This window comes from Vipera ursinii (assembly GCF_947247035.1).
Source record: "Vipera ursinii genome assembly, chromosome: 1".
In the NCBI taxonomy this organism is placed as follows: Eukaryota; Metazoa; Chordata; class Lepidosauria; order Squamata; family Viperidae; genus Vipera; species Vipera ursinii.
The window spans coordinates 60,236,440-60,258,497 of record NC_139512.1 but is presented as its reverse complement, the minus strand read 5'-3'; positions in this window follow the sequence as shown (position 1 = coordinate 60,258,497).

Genomic DNA, 22,058 nt, shown 5'->3' with positions numbered 1-22,058 from the left:
TGGATAGTGGACATTGCAGTGCCTGGAGACAGCAGAATAGAAGAGAAAGAACTGGAGAAGATAACAAAATACAAAGATCTGCAAATAGAAATAGAACCACTGTGGCAAAGGCAAGCAAGGCTAGTACCAATAGTAATAGGAATCTTGGATGCAATCCCAAAACGATTGGAGCATCTGTTGAACACCATTGGCATTGACAAATTCACCACCAGTCAATTGCAAAAGATGGCTTTATTGGGAACACCTTCCATCCTGCCATGATATCTGTAACACCATCATACATCCACATCTGCCTATCCCAGGTCCTTGGTAAGGACTCTATAGGTAGACAAAAATTCCAAATCCAGTCTGAACATCTGGCTGACTGCATGACAATGATGATGAGGATGAATAACAACTACAATAAGTAGTAGTAATAGTAGTATAGTGGTAGTAGTAGTAGTAGTAGTTGTTATATGGCTACCTATTCAGTGGGTGGCTTTCAAAAAATAAAACCTAATATACAAACAGTAAAAACAATAACCACACACCCCCTCCTGCTAACAACAATCAATCACATAAGCCATTTGATGGGCTCCATCCCACTCTGGATATTCAAGGCCCATTGGCAAAATCAGAACCTCAGGACCTTGTGAGAGAGTATCAAAGTGGGGGCCAGACTAAACTCCAGGTTTCATATTCCAAAGGGAGGGAGCCACCTACAAAAAGGCTCTTCTTCTAGGTTCCACCAGATATGCCTCTTTAGGGGAGGAGATCTTCAGCAATCTCTGGCTTCCCACTTTGATTGGTAGGGTGGATGTAACTAGGAAGAGAAGGTCCTTCAGATAACCTGGCCCCAAGCCATGTAGGGTTTTAAAGGTGACAACCAGCACCTTGAATTATACCCAGAAACAAATTGACAGCCAATGCAACTCTTTCAGGAGAGGTGATGCATGTGCACATCTGGGTCTGAGATAGTTCCTCCTGGAAAGTCTGGAAGTGAATAACTGTGAGAACAATGCTTTACAGATAAACAAACAACAAAATAATATGTTATGGTATACTACAGTTATTTGCAAATCATGTTTACAGGGCAATATGGCTTGCATTAAACATGGTTTGCATTAATTCATACTACAGCTGACCAAAAATCGAAAAGACTGCTTCACAAAGAATGGTGGCACAATGCTGCTCTCTGAGCTTGGTTGTTTTCTTGCAGACATTTTCTTGCAGACATTTCCTTACCCTAACTAGGTAACATCATCAATGCTGATGATGTTAGCGGTGATGATATTACTTAGTTTGGGAAGTGAAATGTCTGCAAAAAACCAAACAAGCTCAAAGAGCACAAAAGATCCCTCATTTCAATATTACAAATATTCTCTTTTATTAGCATGGTGGCACAGTTGAAGTGATCCCTTCTCAAAGCAGATATCTCTGAAAGCATAGGCATCTGGTGCAAGCTAAGACTACATCATTCAAATAGTATGTAATCTGTGTTAATCATGCAGCTGTTGCAAATGACATAATTACTGTAATTTTTCTGGCAATAGCAGAAGTGTTATCTAGGTATGTACAAGAAAATGTCAACATCAGCAGAAGCAGAGGTGTCCACAGAAAGAGGGTTATAAAAAAGTCAAGATGACACATGTTAGAAATGGGTAGGAGGTTGTTTGCATGGTTGTGGCTCCTGTCTTTACTTTTTTTGACCCTTTTTCTGTGGACATTGCTGAATAAAAGCCTCTGAAGCACCTGCAGAACACCTCTAGAGGCTACAGCTGCTTCAACAGATTGCTTTACTTACTCCAAGATCCTCTCTAAAGTACCCTTTTGAATGCTTTCCACAGTGCAGATAATGTATGCCCATGACTAATAAACTGAGGGCACAGTGCAGCACAACTGGGCCCACAGATTGAAAGAATGGTGGTTCCAAATGTGTCTTCCAGGAGGTCAATGGTATATACAAACCCTGATCCTGCCTTCTGCTTTGGGGTAACTGATAATTACTGTTACCACTATCCATGTTTCCCTGAAAATAAGATCGAGTCTTATATTAATTTTTGCTCCAAAAAATGCACTAGTGCTTATTTTCCAGTTAGGTCTTATTTTAGGAGAAATACGGTACTAAATGCATCTGTCTAGCTGATGATCTTAATTTGGGCTCATTTTTGGGGTAGGGCTTATATTACGAGCATCCTGAAAAATCATGCTAGGGCTTATTTTCCAGTTGGGTCTTATTTTCGGGGAAACACAGTATCAATCTTCTAGCAGGACAACTTACCTGGTATGCCTGCCTAATCTTGGCATGTGAGAAAGATAGGACTCCAATAATCTGTTCCTTTTCTGGCAAATTTAAAAAAAGAAAGAAAAAGAGGAAAATATTTTTTTCCCCTCTCCAGGAAAAAGGAGGAAAATCTGCCTGTTAAATTTTGTGGATTCAAACATAAATACTACCCAGCTTTTATATATTTATTTATTGGATTTGTTTCCATTTACCACCTTTCATCCAAGAGTTTAAGATGTGCAGCACAACCTTCTCCAATTGGTTCTCCATAGCAATAAGTTTGGGCTGAGGGAGATTGATTGGCCCAACATTACCTGGTGAATTTCCGTCACTGAAAGTATTGTAGAATCTCCTCCTTTTTTCCAGCACATTAAACCTTGCATCACACAGGAGCTCTACCTCTGAATGTGGGATGCAACTTGCCCAATCCAATTACTACAGAAATGAAAGGGAAAGTAATCCAGGTGTGAGAGATGAGATGTTTCAAGCCTTGGTTCCTGATCTGCAGATGATAGTTTATGAGGGCTACAATTTCAGGGTGTAAAAAAAAAGTGGAATTTGAAAGTTAAATTTATGGAATCTATCAAGGCCTACCCTTCAATGAAAATAAGTCATAGGAATAGCTTCAGGTAATAAATGTCAAATTATTTTTTTAAATAAAATTTATTTCAGTTCCAGCACATGTACACCATTTTTTCTGGTCCTTCCATATCATAAAAAAAAAACACCTGACACATTGTATAATGTCCAACATGTATTTAGAGATCACCAGAAGGGAGTTTATAGTAGATCCTGCTTTATACGTATAGATATTATTGTAGAATCTCAAAATAAAATCATATTACATTTTGCTTATGGTATGGACAAACACTACATTGCAGGGCACTTCATTTTTATAATAGAAGCAATGCTGGTAATGACAAGGGTGCTTAAAAAATTATAACATAGTTGGTGATGAGTTTCCATAATATATGCGACTTGATAAATGTTAAAACCTTTAAACTGAAGAGAAACCCACATAGCTTTACCAGAAGTAGACTTACTAATTCTAAAATAATAAAGACGTTATACATATATAGATACATATGATTGATTATTAGAAATAACCATGGAGTTATTGGAGTGGTGGATAGCTTCTGCCTTAAGGAAAAGCAGTAAAAGAACAAATAGTCAAGAAATATGCCTTAGAGTAGTACTTTTCAGTGCAGCAACGGGGGTGGGTGGGTGGGTGGGGCTTAGAATGCTGTGATATGTTTAACTACAGAGATCAGAATCATTCAAGCAATAATAAGAGCCATGGTGGTGCAGTGATTAGAGTACAGTATTTGCAGGCTAACTTTGTTGACTTCCAGTAGTTCAATTCTCACTGGCTCAAGGTTGACTCAGCATTCCATCCTTCTGAGGTCAATAAAAATGAGGAGCCAGATTGTTGGGGAAAATATGCTGATTCTGTAAATTGCTTAGAGAGGTCGGTAAAGCAGTGTGAAGCATCATATAAGTCTAAGTGCTACTGCTATTCCCTGTGACATGCTGTGGAAGTGAAAATTGGACTTTGGAAAAAAATAGAAGGCACCTTTGAATTATGGTGATGGAGAAAACTCCTGAGAATACCATGTATGGATCATCAAGCAAATAATCCAGAGTTCTTATTCTGAACAAAAATAACCCAGCTCAAATAATCCTATTTTGAACATGTTAGACCTAGCTCTCTAGAAAAGGAAAAAGTAGAAGGGAAGAGGAAAACAGTATGACCAGCAGCAAGGTGGATGGGCTCAGTAATAGTAGTTATGAGTGCACCATTGGAAGTCCTGAAAGGTAAAGTTAGGAAGTGATTGTCATGGGAAGAAAAATCAGAGATTGATTATTATATCAAATCAGTATTAATTCTTAGCAGCCACATATAGATCAGTCTCCAGCCTTGCCTTCCAACAATGTATCCATTGCCATTGTAATCAGTTTCATCAAGGATCAGAAGGATCAGAACATTAAAAAAAATGATAAAACTGTGTGAATGGTGTACATGCAAAGCCATTGTCTGACTACAATCTGAACGTCATCTACAGATCGGTGAATTTCTGAAATCTATTTTTCATTAAGAAAGGTGGGGAGGAGAATAAGAAATGAGATATATAGCAATTGTATGTCTTTTTTCTCCAAGATAGAGAAATTATATTTGTTGAGAGTTGGCAGTATTCTGATTCATTTGGGAGTAGGGGGTGGGGAGAGAAAGAGAATGCCCTCAATTTCACTGCACTGCACTGGTGTTCATTCAGCTGATGAAGTTCTCAACTCAAAGGGCAAAATAGACTTTGTTCTAAGTTCCTATTGGAATGGAAAAGCTGACAGGGGAAAACTTACACAAAGGATATTGTGCTGTGAAAGTTTGTTCAAAGCGACACTTGTCAGATCTCTTCGAAATGAAATTGAAAAGGAAAAACCAATTTTCTTTGAGGACAAAGTTCATCTCATTTGGTGTGCTGCACCTGTCTAATTTTCCTCTACGTAAAAGAAATCTTGACTAGGAAAATTTGAAAACATAGTTTATACCACTGCGGGTATATATCAAAATGTTTAATTCATCCCAGTCTAACATTTCCAGGCAGTAAAAATGAATCTCCTTCTGTTTGAAACTGTGATAAATACCTGTTTGGATGGAAATTATTGCAGTTGAATTAGTTTCTCTTCCTGAATGTCACTTAAGGGCTATAACGTATAAAAATATAACATTTCTGGAAGGAGAAAAAAAGTTTGTTTTTATAGCTCTTTTACCAATAATGTCAACAAATGAAAACCAGAGAGAAATGCAGACTATTAGCTGGGTCAACAGAGGTAAATAGCATGCTTTTGCACATATATGACATAAGACAGTCACTAGGACCAGAGATAATCTGAATATTCATTTGGACAATTAAAGAAAAGAAAAATTAAGCCATTATAGTTTTTCCCCCCTGGCCTTTAATGCTTTATTTAGAGCCGATCACAATCAAATTAGTAGCTTTTCAAATATCTTCCAGCCAGTGTAAGATTTTGTTTCTGAATGCATGATACCTAGCATCTTTTTCAGTGGCTCAAGTGCTGGATAGGAGCAGAAAGACCCAGTTCCAGCCCCACCCCACCCTGAAGTCAGCCTAGCCTCTCAGACCTAATCTGTGTCAGTTCCACAACAAGATATCTGTCAACACCTTCCCCCATCCTGTTTTGCATCATGCATAGATACAGAAGAGGGGCCTGCAAAACAAATGGACCTTGCAATTATAAGGGACAAAGACTAATGCAATAGCAATAATGTACAGTATATCATTCCAACCAACTGAAGATATATAGGCAAAAGAAATGAAATGCTAAATGATGATTCCAGCATCATTCTGGATGATTCTGGATACTAATGTACATTAAACCCAAGATTTTGGTTAAAGAGCGATACACATGAAGGAAATGTACTGCCAAGTCCCTCCCCCACTAATTGACCTTATTGCTAATTCTAAGTGAAGCATTATCTGTACATTTGTTTCTGTATTTTTCTTGGTGATTTTTTGTTAGGGTGTTACTCTATTTTTCCAGTCAAAAATCATCCCAAGAACTTTGGTAGTGATGTGTTCTAAACATGAAATTAATAGCCACTTTGGAAAATTTGATTCATAAAATAAGTTAAAAGCTATTGTATCAGAAACATGGATATTTACATTTTGGGAGCATCATATTTTGTCCTACAATGACTGCAGGAAACTTTTTGTAAGCATTCTAATATTTTTAGACTCAGTTCTGTTTTGTTCTTTAAAAACTCATTTTCCCCAACCTCTGCCCTTTTTGCTATTTGAATTGATGTTAAATTCAGGAGTAAAAGATTTACATTTGCACATGATTTCTTTTATATCCAGTACTTGTTTTCTTATAGTACAAAGCAATGCACTGTTACAATTGGCTTTGAAACATTTAGAACTAATATATAAATAGAATTACATCTAGCTCCAACTATCTTTATGGCTTTTAAAAGTCAAATTAAATTTTATAAACTGTTTCTGTGAGCTAGTTAGGAAGATTGTTTTTAGGATTACAGAATTTACTCCAAACTATGAGGATAAAGCCAAAACATATACAGGTTTTTTTTCCCTACAAGTATCTGTCTTTAACTTGATTGTTCCAGTTTTCTAATGGTGTACCCATTGCCACTACAACTGAGTCCATCCAGTTAATTTTGATACAAGTGTTAGAGGTTCTTGCCACACCCCTGGCTCCAACAAAAACAAGCCATTGAGTTCACAGGTGGTCAGCATTTATGGAACACTCTGGCATGCAGTATTCAAACAAACAGCAAACAAAGTCAGCGCTGGGAGCAACCTCCTCCCAGCGCTCTAAATAGACACCTCCTGGCCGGCCCCACCCCCACCCACCTAGGCAGCATCCGGCATGAGAGCTAGTATGGCAGCAAGGCAAGGAAGTGAGACAGGAGTCCAGCTCCCTGCTATTTCTCCGTGCCGATCAGCTGCTTGGTGGGATGGCCTCGCGGCTACATTCCACAAGGTCCCCCTTCCAGCATACAGGTATGAGGGAGGGAAAGGCTGTCATTGCCATCTCTGCAGCTTGTCCCATCCACTGCCTCTGGACACCTCCATCCGATGATCTTGTCCCCCCTCCCCCTTCCTGTTAGTGGCAAGCACATAGGGGCTTGACAGGCAGCCCCCTCTACCAGGGCTCCACTTGGAAGGCAAGGAGAGACATGTGATTAGTCATTAACTACAGTGGTCAACCCAGTTATCTCCCCCCCCCAGCTTACAGGGATTCCATTATTGGAACAGTTTCAGCAAACAGGGGGCTTTTATGTCATCTTCCCCCACCCATGATGCATCCGTGATGGGGTACCCCTTCCACTGTACCAGGTAATGCAAGTGACCCTGGCAGATTTGGGAATCTAGCACTTTGTCAATCTCATATTGGTCCTCTGCAATAGGACCTGGTGCCTGCCTGATGGACCGAAAGGAGGACCCTTCCACCAGCTTCAGTAAACTGCATGAAACACCGGGTGCACCCTCCCCAAGAGATGGGGTAGCCTTAGTTTCACAACTGAGTTGATGACCTGTACCATTGGGAATAGACCTATGAACTTTGGCCCTAGCTTTTTGCAGGGTATTTTCAGGTGCAGGTACTTGGTAAACAGGTACACCATATCCCCCACCTGAAAGGGCTTTTGCGGAGCCCATTTCTTATCAGACTGAGCCTTATAGGCCTCTGCTGCTTTTTGTAATGCTTTTTTTACAGTCTCCCAGACCCCCCATATATGGTCTATCCAGTCCTGGTGTTGGCAGGGGGGAAGGTCCATCTGAGGGCATTCAGGAATCGGGGTGAACTCTGCCCCATGGACCACCTGGAAAGGGGCAAGCCCGGGGCTGCTGTGGACTGAGTTGTTATACACCACTTTAGCAAATGATAGCAAGTCAACCCAGTCCGCCTGTTGGTATGAGATGTAACACCGCAGGTACCATTCAATCATTGCATTGGCTCGTTCAGCCGCCCCGTTGGTGCTGGGATGGAAGGCTGAGCTGAGACCCTGGGATGAGCCAATTGAGCAGACAAACTCCCCCAGAAGCATGCAGTGAATTGAACCCCCAGTCCGATATTATCCACTGGGACATACCTTGCAGGTGGTACAACTGTGTGATGAACATTTTTGCTAAATTCCAAGTGGATGGCAACCCTTTGCATGGAATGAAATGAGCCTTCTTGGAAAATAGGTCAATCACTGTCCATATGACCATGCACCCATGGCTTTCTGGTAGTTCCATGATGAAGTCCATGGCTATGTCCTCCCATGACCTTGTCGGGTCCACCATGGGCTGCAACAATCCAGGTGGCCTCCCTGTGTGAGGCTTTATGGTAGCACACACAGGGCAGTCCTGTACGTATGTTTCTATGTCTGCCTTCATCCATGGCCACCAGAATTGGTGCCTCACCAGGGGTAGGCTGGCCAATCAGAACCAGGTCTGTGATGTCTGGGTTGGCTGGGGTCCTGTTCATTGCCAGGCTGCCATATCAGCCCCAACCTCCCAACGTGACCACGAGGGGGATCCTGGAACCCAGCGTCTCCTTCCAGCATACAGGTAAGAGGGAGGGAAAGGCTGTTGTTGCCATCTCTGCTGCTGGTCCCATCTGTTGCCTCCAGATGTCTCCATCTGATGATCTTGTCCCCCCCCCATTAGTGGCAAGCCAACAGGGGGTTGACAATGAGTTTATCTTCTTTTAACCTGCACACTGAACAGAACACAGCAACAGAGTTGGAAGAGACCAAGGAGGTATTCTAGTCCAACTCCCTGCTCAAGCAAGAAACCCTATATCATTTCAAACAAATGGCTATCCAATTTCTTCTTAAAACCTCCTTCTTCTTTGCACCACAAATTCTGGATGCAACTCATTCCACTGATTAATTGTTGCAACTGTCAGAAAATTTTCCTTTGTTCTAGGTTGGTTCTTTCCTTGATTAATTTCCATCCCTTGCTTCTTTTCTTCTGGTGCTTTGGAGTCCTTGTGGCAACCCCTCATAGTCCTTTTTTTTAAAAGAATTTTAAAAATAATGCTGGTTGTCTTCTTAATTGTTTTCCCTTCCAACTTTTCTCATCAATACAAGTTTCTCCTAGATAGCTAGGGCTGGCATAACGTGTCCCAAGTATGATAAGTTGAGTCTGATCATTTATGCCTTGAGGGAGACCATTTCTCAGCTAGACATGATTGACACAATCAAAAACCTTTCTATAATCAATAAAACACACTGACTTCTTAATGGCATTCTTAAGCTTTCTTAATTAACCAACATGTATATATATTGAAATAATATTTCACAGTCCTTGACCTTTTCTTTCTTGTTTTATAATTTTATTGATTTTTTCCCCACAAACATAACAAAAACAAATGCAAATTAAATCAGAAAAAGGGGAAAGTGCAGAAAAATGGAACGCAAAAGGAAAAGAATAAAGAAAAAGTCATTAAAGAAAATAATAAAGTAGCTTCCAACCTTTATCACAGGGGTGTCAAACTCAATTTCACTGAGGGCCGCATCAGCATTGCGGTTGCCCTCAGGGGGCTGGGTGGGTGTGGCCTGGGTGGGCATGGCTAGAGTGCGTATGGCCTACTGGGTGGGCGTGGCCAACTCTACATCGTTCACATCAAGGGTGCCTATGGGGGCCTGGGCAGGAGTGGAACAGATCTGAGGGTCTCTGGCAGAAGGAGGGTCTCTGGGCCAGGGCCAAGGCAGTGGGGGCCGTTCCCTCACTGTTTCCAGGATGGCTTCACGGGCCACATGAAACCACTTCGCGGGCCAGATCCGGCCCCCGGGCCTTGTGTTTGACATGTCTGCTTTATCACATCAGTAGCAAGCACTTAGACTTATGAATGAGATAATCTGGGTCCTCGTTTTACCAATTTCATAAGAATGGAAAGCTGAGTCAACTTTGAGCCAGTCAGGATTGAATTCCTGGCAGTGAGCAGAATCACTCTACAATACTGCATTTTAACCACTGTGCAAACTAATATAATAGCTTTTCTTTTAAAATTATAAATAAGAAAAAAATATTTTCCCCAGAGCCTAACTTTTATCAGTTCACAATGCAGAAACATCATATTTTTAACCCTGGTTCTGCAAAAAAGTCAATTAGGAGTTACCAGAAATAACAAATCAATACTTTTTCCCTGATGAAATTTCCTCCATTGGTACTTTTCCCTTTACATGTATAAGGAATATAGAAAAGTAACTCTGGCATTTTTAAATTTCTTCCAAAATCTGGAGAATCACAGTCAGTATATTTTTTTTTAATCTGAATTGGAATGTATCAGGTAATATTCTGCTTAATGTGGCAACGTCCAGCCAGATGCCTGTAGGAGGCTCATAGCAGGATCTAAGATTGATATCCCTCTTCAATTGTTAATGTACATTGACTGTTATTTAAAGCTTGCTGCTCATACTTAAGGAGGTAGCATATAGCTGTCAAGGTGTATTGCCCATAATAGCTCTATCTTATCTGAACTGGTGTGTTCTCTTTTCAAAAATGTCTAAATTGGTGGTTAGCATCATATCTTATATAGTTTAATGTATAACACTAAGTTAAATTATAGATTTCCATTAGAATGCTGAAGTAGATAAATGGTTAATTTTAGGTTAAGGTAGCTTTCCCTGTACATATTGAATAAATTAAATTTGACTTCTTGAACCTATTTTATGTAGTATTTATTTTGCAACACATTAATGAATGGTAATGTCCATGGTTAATAGTTCCATTGATTCTGCCCCAAATTATTTATTAGCCTATCTGCTATGTGATGTGCAGAAGTTTCCTACCAGGCAGGAAAGTTATCATGCTTTCCACACACTTATCACTATTCTTTCCATGTTACTAATTACCATGAACACAGCTGCCTAGGGACAACTGATGTTTAATCACTAGCTATTAACATATTAGAACTTGCTTTCCACCAGAGGAAGGAATTACTACCCAGTGTGAACAAGTTCTGAGATAAATGAGTCTTAGAAAGCAAAAAGTTCTGGACTATTTTTCTGAACATACTGCATCATTATTTGCCTGTACAAGTGTGCATGAATATGGGTAAATTATGATCCTTCCTCCCTCCCTCCCTCCCTCCTAAATGTATGTCATGCAGTGTCCATCATGTAATAATTTTCCCATCCTTCCTTGAGCAATATGCAATATATAGAATATTATACAATATACAATGAACCAAATATACAGCTATATAACTGAACAAGATGTCACACATGTACATATACATACCATACACCTACCATTCAGACTTACTTTTGAGTGTTTTTCTAAGAGAGTGGTATCAATAACAGAACAAGTTTATCACTAATTAGAGAACAGCTGAATTGGCATGAAAACTGGTACTGTATTCATGCACAGTGCTGGGCAAAAGTATTTTAAGCAACATTTGCATCCCATCAACTTTTGGGAACAGCTGCATCTTTCATTTAATTGTGTAAAAGCTGTCTCTGTAATCCATTGCCTTTGGATTCTCCCCACTCTCCAATCCTTTCCTCTCCAAAATATAATTGGCTGGTGCTCTTGGGACAAAAAATATTTGTCTTTGCATGGCTATTGCTATTAGATGGACCTCACCATCCACACATTCAATATTCCCAGTGGAAGACATGTGGGACAATGGCTGCAATAAGGAATGTGCTGAAGCATTCATTCTACTTCCAAAATAGTTTTGTTTGCACTTCATGGTTTTTATTATCATTTTTTTCCCTGAAGTACTTATCTGACGTGAGAGAGCCAGCCTGAAACCAACAGTAACAAAGCAGCCAGACTCATTGATAGAAAGGATAGGAGACAAGTATTGCACTCAAATTCATTTCCATGATTAAAGCCATGGTTGCTTCATATCCTGGCTTGCATTGCACAAAATGTCAGTAAACTGGCATCCCAGCAAATAGGTTAAGCCTCTGTTTAGTTTGCAGATTGGCAAACAGGCAAAGATCACTGGAATTTCAATTATTAGTGATCCAATGGGCCCCTGTGGGTATGAAAAAGTCAAATATGTATTCAGCCTTGGAAAGCACAGTGGCATTAGAGCATTTGTTTGGAACGATTTGATGTTTGAAAGGATTTGTGATGGAAATGAAGTTGGCAAATATCATCCTATCATTTGTTCCCCATACCCCTTTAGGCCTGGTAGCCTCTTCAGTTTTTCACAAACCCTCTAAGGGAACCTAAGTGAGTCACAAAGTTGTCAAATTTATCTTTCTTGTTCAGATGGAAGCATTTATGAATCATTATACTTGAGAGAATGAGTGGCATCATTAAGAATACCATATTTCAACTAACAAAATAATATATTCTAGACAAGAGAATACCAAGGCAATGTGTCACATACAATACATTTGTTTGTGTTCCGCTATCACCTTGAAACTGTTAATCAGTTATGTTTCCTTTGTACAATCCCACCCAGACATGATTCTGTATTTCAAAAGCATGTTTTTGCCATTTCAGTCAGTGCTGTGGTCTGAGGTGACAATTGTCGCCCATTGATCAAGGCTTGGCCATGAAACTGATATATGCTAAATGAAAGCAAAAGGTTCTGGCAGCTTAATAAGTATGGGCATCTCTGTCACAAATAGTTTAAGTGATCTCCCTTCACAATTCCCTCTCTCAATAAGAATTCAAGAGACAGCCCAAACCATCCCAGTGCCAATAAAGAGCTTTCTGGCACCTTGTTACAGCAGGATTCCTATTTACTATATATATTTGCTTGCTTGCCGTTCTGTTTCTGTTTTTCATGCCAAAAAGTAATAAGAATATTGCTGTAAAGCTCCATTTCCTACTGAATGCTGCCCACACCATCTGCCACTATATCCCACTGCCTGGTGCCACTACTACTATCTATTGCTGCTCCATACTAAGCATCCAAGAGAGAAGACTCCAATCCTGGATATTTTGAATAATTTGCTTTCCTGGCTGGACTGAATACAGCACAAGCAAAAATAGGATGTGTCTGGGGAAATGAGGATACATAATCATAAGCAAAAGATGGGGAAATTTTTTGCCATAAAAGCCATCAGTGTGTGTGTGTGTGTGTGTGTGTGCGTGCGCCTGTTTTTCTGTCTCTGTTTGTCTGTCTGTCTGTTTGTCTCTCTCTCTCTCTTTGTCTCTGTCTCTGTTTCTCTGTGTCTTTCTATCTCTCTCTCTCTCTCTCTCTCTCTCTCTGTGTCTCTGTCTCTCTCTGTGTGTCTCTGTCTCTCTGTCTCTCTCATGTCTCTTTCTCCCTCTCTCTCTCCATTTCCCTTTCTCTCTCTCTCTCTTTTTCCCTCTCTCATACACACAGTTATTTAAAATGTTTTTATGCTGAATACCTTGCCTAAAGTTCTTTATATCCAAAGTAAAGGAAAAGAATTTTAAGTTTCTTCCTTGAAATGAGTGGGACACAAAATCTTATATTAAAGATTTTTATCACAGCTTATTATTTATCTTTTTAAGTCAATGGCATTGAAAAATAAGACAAAGCAAATCATACACATTGGAAAATTTACTATTTATAATTCCCAGTGATGGATAGTATCAATTTATCCATTGCTAGTTCACAGTGATGTAATGTAGTCTGTTTGGGTACAGCATGCTGTTTTATTCCCATAATGGTAGACTTCTTGTACATTGCCCTTTGTCCCTTATCACATCTAGATTCATCTTAACCAGCATAAAATCTTATTTTTATTACTATTTGCCAATGTTTTCTGCCCTCGGTACCTTAAATAGTGAAAGAATTGTTTTGCAATTCATCATTACTGACAGTTTATATAGAAGTGCTTAAGGCTCATTTTACTTATCCTGAGCCTGAAGTAAATAAGGCTGAGATGCAACTATTACATAACCAGCAAGTCAAACTACTAATAAACTCGAGCTATTTGGTACTTGAGAAATGGGAATGATTTGTTGTGATTCAGCATCAGCCTGTGGTTTCAGCAGCTGAGTCTGATGATTCTGAAGAGGAGGAGGGGTTTGGAGAGCCTTTGGTGTCAGAGGAAGGTTCTGATGCACTGCAGAACTCTCAGCCAGGCCCCTCCCATATTGTTCCTCAGACTCAGCTGTGTGAGCATGAGGGATTGGAAGAAGACAATCCACAGCTGGCTCTGTTCAGGGATGCTAGGAGCAGGAGGCAATCTAGCAGAGCAGAACAGAGGAAAGCAATGAGGCAACCCGGGAGAAGGCAATGAGAAGCCACACCTTGGGACTGCTGATAAAAGGGGAATGTGTGGGAGGTGCTGGTTGCTGAAGGCAACCGTTTGAAGATCTTCTGCTAGAGTCCTGGTCTGTTATTCTTGTTTAACTCTTGTTTAACCTTTTGGTTTAAGTCTTGTTTGAACTTTTCATTTAACTTTTGTTTGAACTCTTTGTAAATAAATTTGGTTGGGTTTTTTCCAGCCTGTTGATTATAAAAAGGGGTTGTCCCTGACATTCAAACAGGGCCGGTTGTAGGCTGGAAGGGAACATGACTCACTTAAGAGAGCAATTAAAGTTTGCATGTAGATAGGAAACTCAAAAGAGCAATATGTTGCTGATCTTGAGACCACATGATTGTCAAGGCCAGGTACTTCTAAATTTTGGATAGTATGATGCAATATCTTGGCTTGAACTATCTTTAGATCATGAGTGTCAAGCTTGCCACATTACATGATGTGTTGCGACGTATTGCGACTCTTTGCATTTCTGGCAATGGGGTGGGCGTGGCTTCAGTATGATAAAACTGGCCTGCAGGCTGGCAGTTTGACACCCCTGCTTTAGATCTTCCATCTGCCTAGGATATACACAATCGGTACATTTTTTCAAAGGATATCTTTGTGTCACTGCAGACCAGAGAGTTATTATAAGAGAAACTTTACCATCAAGGTTGAAAATTCACTTGCTGTTCATGTTGTTGTTCTTTTGGTTTTTCTATGGATTTTATTATTTGACTTTTTAAAGATTTTTTAAAAGATTTTTAGCTTCTATGATTTATATTTCATCTTACCAAACACATCTGTTTTGATAATTTGTCCATTTAAAAATATTATTCTACCATTTCTATGTTTTCATGAATTGATTTTATAAAGTTTCTAATAAATATATGTTTTTAAAAAATCTATTAAAAAGCCATTTCTAGCTCAGATGACTAAATTTAGGCAACTTAGTATGTTCCAGAAGCTATACATTTTTGTTGCTGAGAGGCATCTCTCCAAATGAATATTCTCATGTTTTATGGTAGTTGGGTTTCTTGAAACAGCACCCAGAAAAATGTGCTAACTTATCATCCAGAAATGAAATGAAGAAAACTAGTGGTAAAGAGAATTGAGAAGAGAAACAATTCCTTTGCTTTCTTGTCTGCATAAAAAGAATAAAACTTAAACAGTATGTGCAAATTATAGAAATGATATCTGTTAATATAGTAAACCTGATCTGCAAATCTGATTAGCATAAATTTTGAATTTGAGAGCTGCAGCTGGCTGCATTGAGAATCAAGAGACAGGAGACACATCTCTTACCTCCTAATAGCCAAATTACTTGACAGTGCTCCAGAATGCCTGGGCTAACTTATTATTGATGTTACACATTAGCAAACAAATGATAAGCACTAGTTTTTGGAGAGTAAATACACAGTCAAAAATCTAGGAAGCTATTTTTTCTGAAGTTTAATGAAGAAGTTGTGCATTTTCATTATTCTAATCCTCAACCATAAGCCAACTTTCAACTTGAACTTTCAAACATTCAGGTGAACAATGCATTAGAAAATAGTTCACTATTTGACAAATCAAGCCTATCATTTTTTTATGCTAGGATATGAACTTATTAAGTGAATTTGTCAGTAGGTTTCTAAACAAGCAGATATTATGCTTTCATACTGAAATGCATCATAGTCAAAGTAAGAAACCCTATCATAGCATCAAGTAAATGATCAATAGAGTACAGGATAAACATTTTCATTGGCACGTTATTCACATTCTTAGCCTAACAATTATTTGAAAGAGAACAAGTATATGGAGCATTCTGTAAGTAAATTTTAACGCAAAAGTTATTCTGTGTGCAAAACATTTTTGATTTAAAGTCCTTTGAGATTTGATATTGTTCTCAGCATTCCAGAAATATTTTTAACATAGTGGTACCAAACCAGAAACAGCTGTACTTCTTCCTGAGTTGTATCTTTACACACAAAGGTGTCTATCATGGGCAGTCACTTTCTCCAAGCGGTATTAGGCTCACTATGATTAGTTTTAAGACTACTTGTAACATTGTAAGTGGGATCATGAGCACTAACATTTGTTGTGAAATAAGATTCCATAAATTGATGTGGTCTATGTTTGTCAGGATATGACTTCCACCATTCCTACTCTGAATGATTCATGACACGGTTGTTGAAAATGATGTGAAAATGTTATCCATGCATCAGGTTGGAGAAAGCTACTGCAAATTTTAAAACAGGTCTGTTCTCTAGATATACATTCTATTGTTCTTTACATTTGTATTTATTGGACAATATACCGGTAATATTAAAATGATCAGTATAAAATAAATGCTATTAAATTATGTTGGTGTTTTGGAGATAGAATTTGGGATATTGCTGAGGCAAGATCTTGATTAAAAGTAGTCCTCAACCTATGACCACTTAGTCACAATTTGAAGATATGATGGCACTGAAAAATGTGATTTACAACAAGTCCTTGCACTTACAACCATTGGAGAATTCCCATGTTAGATAATGGTGATTCAGGCACTTGTCAACTGTCATGTATTTATAATATAATCATTTGCAACCTTCCTAGTTGGCTACTGATAAGCAAGGACAATAAAGAAGCTGGGTTCATTTATAAACTGCATGGTTTACTTAATGGCCATACCAAAAAAGGTAAATTCAGCTCTGGCTTACTTAATGACTGCATCACTTTGTGATATACATTCTGGTCCTAACTGTGGTCTAAGTTGAGGAATTATCTGTATAAGGTAAAGGTAAAGTTTCCCCCGCACATGCGTGCTAGTCGTTTCCGACTCTAGGGGTTCATCTTCGTTTCAAAGCCGAAGAGCCAGCGCTTGTCTGAGGATGTCTCCATGGTCATGTGGCCAGCATGACTAGATGCCAAAGGCGCACGGAACGCTGTTACCTTCCCACCGTAGTGGTCCCTATTTTTCTACTTGCATTTTTATGTGCTTTCGAACTGCTAGGTTGGCAGAAGCTGGGACGAGTAACAGGCACTCACTCTTTTATGCGGCAATTGGGATTTGACCCGCCAAACTGCTGACCTTCTGATCGACAAGCTCAGCGTCCTAACCCACTGACCCACTGTGTCCCCTACTTATCTGTATACTGTAGCTCTAATGCTCCAAAAAGTTTTTATTCATCCTATGTGTACATTTAGAAGGAAATATTGCTTGCATTTGAAAGGAACAATAGTGAAAAGTTCATGTATCAAGGATGAATTAACATATTATTGGCTGATGCTTAACAGGTTATCACAGTGACTTGTAAAATTGCCCCAACTCTTTCTGTTCAGGCATAGTAATCATATATGAAGGACTGTCTTCTCTAAGAAATTAAATTAAATTAAATTAAATTAAATTAAATTAAATTAAATTAAATTAAATTAAATTAAATTAAATTATAATACAAGAGAATTATGGAAGACAGAAATGGGTTCATTGAAGTTTGCCACCCCCACTTTAGTTGCACCTTCCTCTAATTATTATAAGATGTCTCCCAAAACTTCAGGTCTTTATTAGAAAGATCTCCTTTAGAGAACAGTTGACTGAACCTGCTGGTCTACAATTGTTTTCTTCTGTTTTTGAATTTTTTATCCAGTCACTTGCCTCCCCTGCACCAACATTACAGTTTAGAGACCAAATTTAATGGACTGCAAGAACACAGATAGATATTCAGGATGGCAACTGCAATTTATAAAGAATGTGTTAAAATACTCATACAGATTATATTTAATAGACTTTGGCAGCGTAGCCATGGAACGTATATAATGTAATTCACTCTTTAAAGTTGTAATTTCAAACTTCATAAACCTGGTACATGCATATATATTTGCATTAACAATGCTTATCACTAAAACATAAGTTTTATGATAGCTTAACAAGATCTTAATGTGCCATTGTCTTTCTCATATAAGCAATATTCACTGTTACTTCTTCGTACTTATTCAGGTGATGTCGCTTGAAACTAAGATTTTCATTTCCTGAAATTTGCTATAATGATAAACCAGTGAAAAATTATATTTTAGATAACCAGTTTCAAGAAATCTTCACTGGTCCTGAGTAATTTAACATAGCAATGAGCTAGTCCATATAATCTCAAATATTCATATATTTATTTCTTTATTGTATAATTTACTAAGGACTCCTGAAAGTTCACAATAAAAACAATACAATATTAAAATTCCCATAAAACAGATTTAACATTCATGGTAGCTATAAAATCAATTCAAACAATAGTTCCTCCTATAAAATATACAATACTGGACCCATTATGCAACTCACAGAGATAACACCAATCATCAATGATCAAATGCTTGCCATCACTGGAAAAACTCTGCCTTGATCACTTTGTTATGTTAAAATTGAAGGGCTACCTCTGCTTTCTAAGGGATATGCTGCCCCATTAGACCAGCGTTTCTCAACTTTGGCAACTTCAAGAGATGTGGACCTCAGCTTCCAGAATTCCATAGCTAATCAGGCTCCATTCTGGCAATTGATGTCCACATATCTTAAAGCTGCCATGGTTAAGAAACATTACATTAGACTGAAGCTGCTGCTTTGAATGCATAGAAACAGCACTTCCTGTCCTCAACCCTGCCTAGTTCATGAAAGCTAAGGGGCAACGCCAACAATGCCCACTGAGCTGCTCTGATTATATGGGTTGGTTGCAGTTGGGGAAAGCAGTCCTGCAGATACTACACTCCACCTAGGATTGCATAGGATAAAATCAGCGCTGTGAATTGTAGCCACAGAAGTATTAGCAATTGGTGCAGGCTTGCAGCACAGCAATAAGCAAACCACTGAAGTTTGCATCAATTGCAATTTCCAGGTGGCCTTCAGTGGCAGCTCCACTATGATTTCTCTTTTATATAGATTTATTTATTACACAATCAGGGAACTAACAGGAAAATTATATCCAATGCTGAGTATGAGTACCCAACAGGATTACCTTTATTGCCTGAATCTGCTCTGGAAGATGGGGATACATTTTTAACAGATGTGGAAGTGCATTGAAGATCAAATGGAAGGAGAAATCTTGACACGGTGGCTAAAGATTGCTTTCATGATGTTGGGTAGAAGTTACATGATACACTAGAATATCTCGCTGTATTCAGGGTTAAAAGCAAAGTGACTGATTAGTAAAACCATGGTCAGCTCCCTATAAATTATGCTTTACATATACCTACATTGCCAAATGCTGAAAAGAAGATCCCTGCTCTATTTGTTGGAGGAAGAAATATGTCTATCCTTGACAGTTGGAATTTAATTTGACTAAGAGCTAGAGAAACATTTCTTTTTTTAATAAAAGGCTTATTTTAAGAAATATATGAAGGATAGATAGTCTACATCTCAGCTAATTACATTATTTCTGATGATACTCAAAAGAGTAAGCCTGCTTGGTAAAAGCAGTTTATTGGACAAAAAAACAGGTAGAGCAAGTTATAAAGATAAGTATTTAGAAGAAATTCCCATGACCTTTGTGGTGAGTAGATAACGAGGTGCTGAGGATCAGCATCTGAAATCAGATTTCCAAAACCCCTTCTCACTTCTTCTGTCTTAATGAATTCTAAGTTGATCTTTAAGCAAACAGATTGCCATAAATAAGGATGTATATCCATCTGTTGTTTTAAGGCAGGGGTCAGTTTTAGCCTGCATGAAACCTTTCTTAACAAGCATGTGGTTCAGTTTCTTGTTCTCAGCTCTAAGTGCTTGCTTTAGGCTGTGAACAATCTTCTGAAACTTGCACACTAGGTCATTTTTCCTTGGTTTTTCAAAGTTCTATGTATAGACACCTTCCCCAATTTCTCTGTATGCTGTTTTCACATCACTTTGTTTCTTTCTGCAGCTCTACTAATCCAGTGTTATGGCTGAAGTATGTTCGACCATCGGTACATTTTTTTTTGCTATTTTTGAATATAACCTGAATATAGCCATCAATCTTTAGGGCTTCAGGTTCTTGATTTTTACCTCTGGTTTTATATTTTACCTTTAAAAACATTTGTATCTCAGCATTTTCTTTCCTGTAATTCAATGAGTTTTGACAGCAATATCTGGTGGTCAAGAATATTAATTACTACCATGTAGCTTTGGTTTTTGAATTCCTGTAGATCAGGATTTTATCACCTTTCTCACTGGATGGTTTTTCACTGCTGCAAACCCTGTGCACAATTTAGAGGTCCTTCTGAACTCACAATTCCTGCTGAAAAGAGGCAATCATGAATAGAAAGGCCTTTGCACAATTTTGTTTCTAATTGTACCTTTCCTAAATCAGAGGGGCCTATTCATGGTCATTCACCTCACTTCCTGGTTAAACTAATGCAGTGCACTCTACATGGGACCACCCTTGATGAATATGTGGAAATTTCAATTGGTGCAAAATGCAGCAGCACAATACAGTGTTTCTGGTACAACACACACCATATTTCTGCTTCTGGAGCTGCGTTAGTTACCAATTTGTTTTTGGGTCCAGTTCAAAGTACTGATGTTCATCCTTAAAACACTTCCTGGCAGGGGACCAGGTTATTTGAAGAACTGCAACTTCCTGATTTTATCTGCCTGTCCTATCAGACCCAGCAGAAAGGCATGCTACAGATTCTATCATCTAGGAAGCTACATTTGGTAAGCCCAAGGCAGTGAGAATTTTCTGCTGTGGCACCTGCATTATGGAATTTTCTCTCTCCTGAGGCTAGGTTGGGCCTTTTACTGTTGAGGATCTGGAGGCCCCTCAAGACATGGTTATGGCAGCAGCCTAGGAGCCCCAGGAGATGAATGGGCTAGTGAAATGGCCTTTATGTTTTGTTTATTTGTTTTATCATTCTTTCTCTTTCATAGAATTTTTTGTTCCTGGACCTGTTGGAGGAAGTTATTCCTTGAATTACAACCACAAATGAGTCCTGATATTTCTGTTGCTAAGCAAATCAATTAAGTGGGTCATGCCCTTTTTATGACCTTTTTTGTCACAGTTGTTAAGCAAATCACTGCAGTTTTTAAGTGAATCATGTGGTTGTGAATCTGACTTCCTCCATTGACTTTGCTTGTGGAAAGCTGGCTGGGAAGGTTACCAATGATGATACAAGACTCTGAGACAGTGCAATTATCATAAATACATGCTGGTTGCCAAGTGTCTGAATTTGTATCACATGACCATGGGAATGCTGCAACAATTGTAAGTATGAGGACCAGTTGTAAGTCATTTTTTTCAATGCCATTGTAACTTCAAATGGTCACTAAACAAATGATTGTAAGTTGAGGATTCCTTGAAGTGTGTTTCAGAAGAATGTAACATGAGCAAGGACTAACTAAGGGTCCATAATTATTAATATCCCAAAAGGTAACAATTTAATACAACAATTTAATACAAAGCTTAAAGGTGTCCAGATCAGGAGATTTTTTTTAAAAAGGCAAGAAGATAACAATGACTGCACAGGTAAAGTCCTTTATGAGTATTGCCCATGCATGACACATATATTCATAATTGCTTCCTTAAACATTAATAAGGATCCATCCTAACTTCAAGGAGATATGATATTTCAGAATGTGGGGTTCATCACAAATAGGGTGTGGAAAAAAACTGGACTCAAGTCATATAAGACCTTGTTGTTTGTTGTTGTTGTTAGCTGCGAAGTTGTGTCCGACCCATCGCGACCCTATGGACAACATTCCTCCAGGCCTTCCTGTCTTCTACCATCTTCTGGAGTCCATTTAAGCTCACACCTACTGCTTCAGTGACTCCATCCAGCCACCTCATTCTCTGTCGTCCCCTTCTTCTATTGCCCTCGATCTTTCCCAGCATTAGGCTCTTCTCCAGTGAGTCCTTCCTTCTCATTAGGTGGCCAAAGTATTTGAGTTTTAGCTTCAGGATCTGGCCTTTTAAAGAGCAGTTAGGATTGATCTCCTCTAGGACTGACCGGTTTGATCACCTTGCAGTCCAAGGGACTCGCAGGAGTCTTCTCCAGCACCATAGTTCAAAGGCCTCAATTCTTTGGCGCTCAGCCTTTCTTATGGTCCAACTTTCACTGCCATACATTGCAACTGGGAAGACCATAGCCTTGACTATACGCACTTTTGTT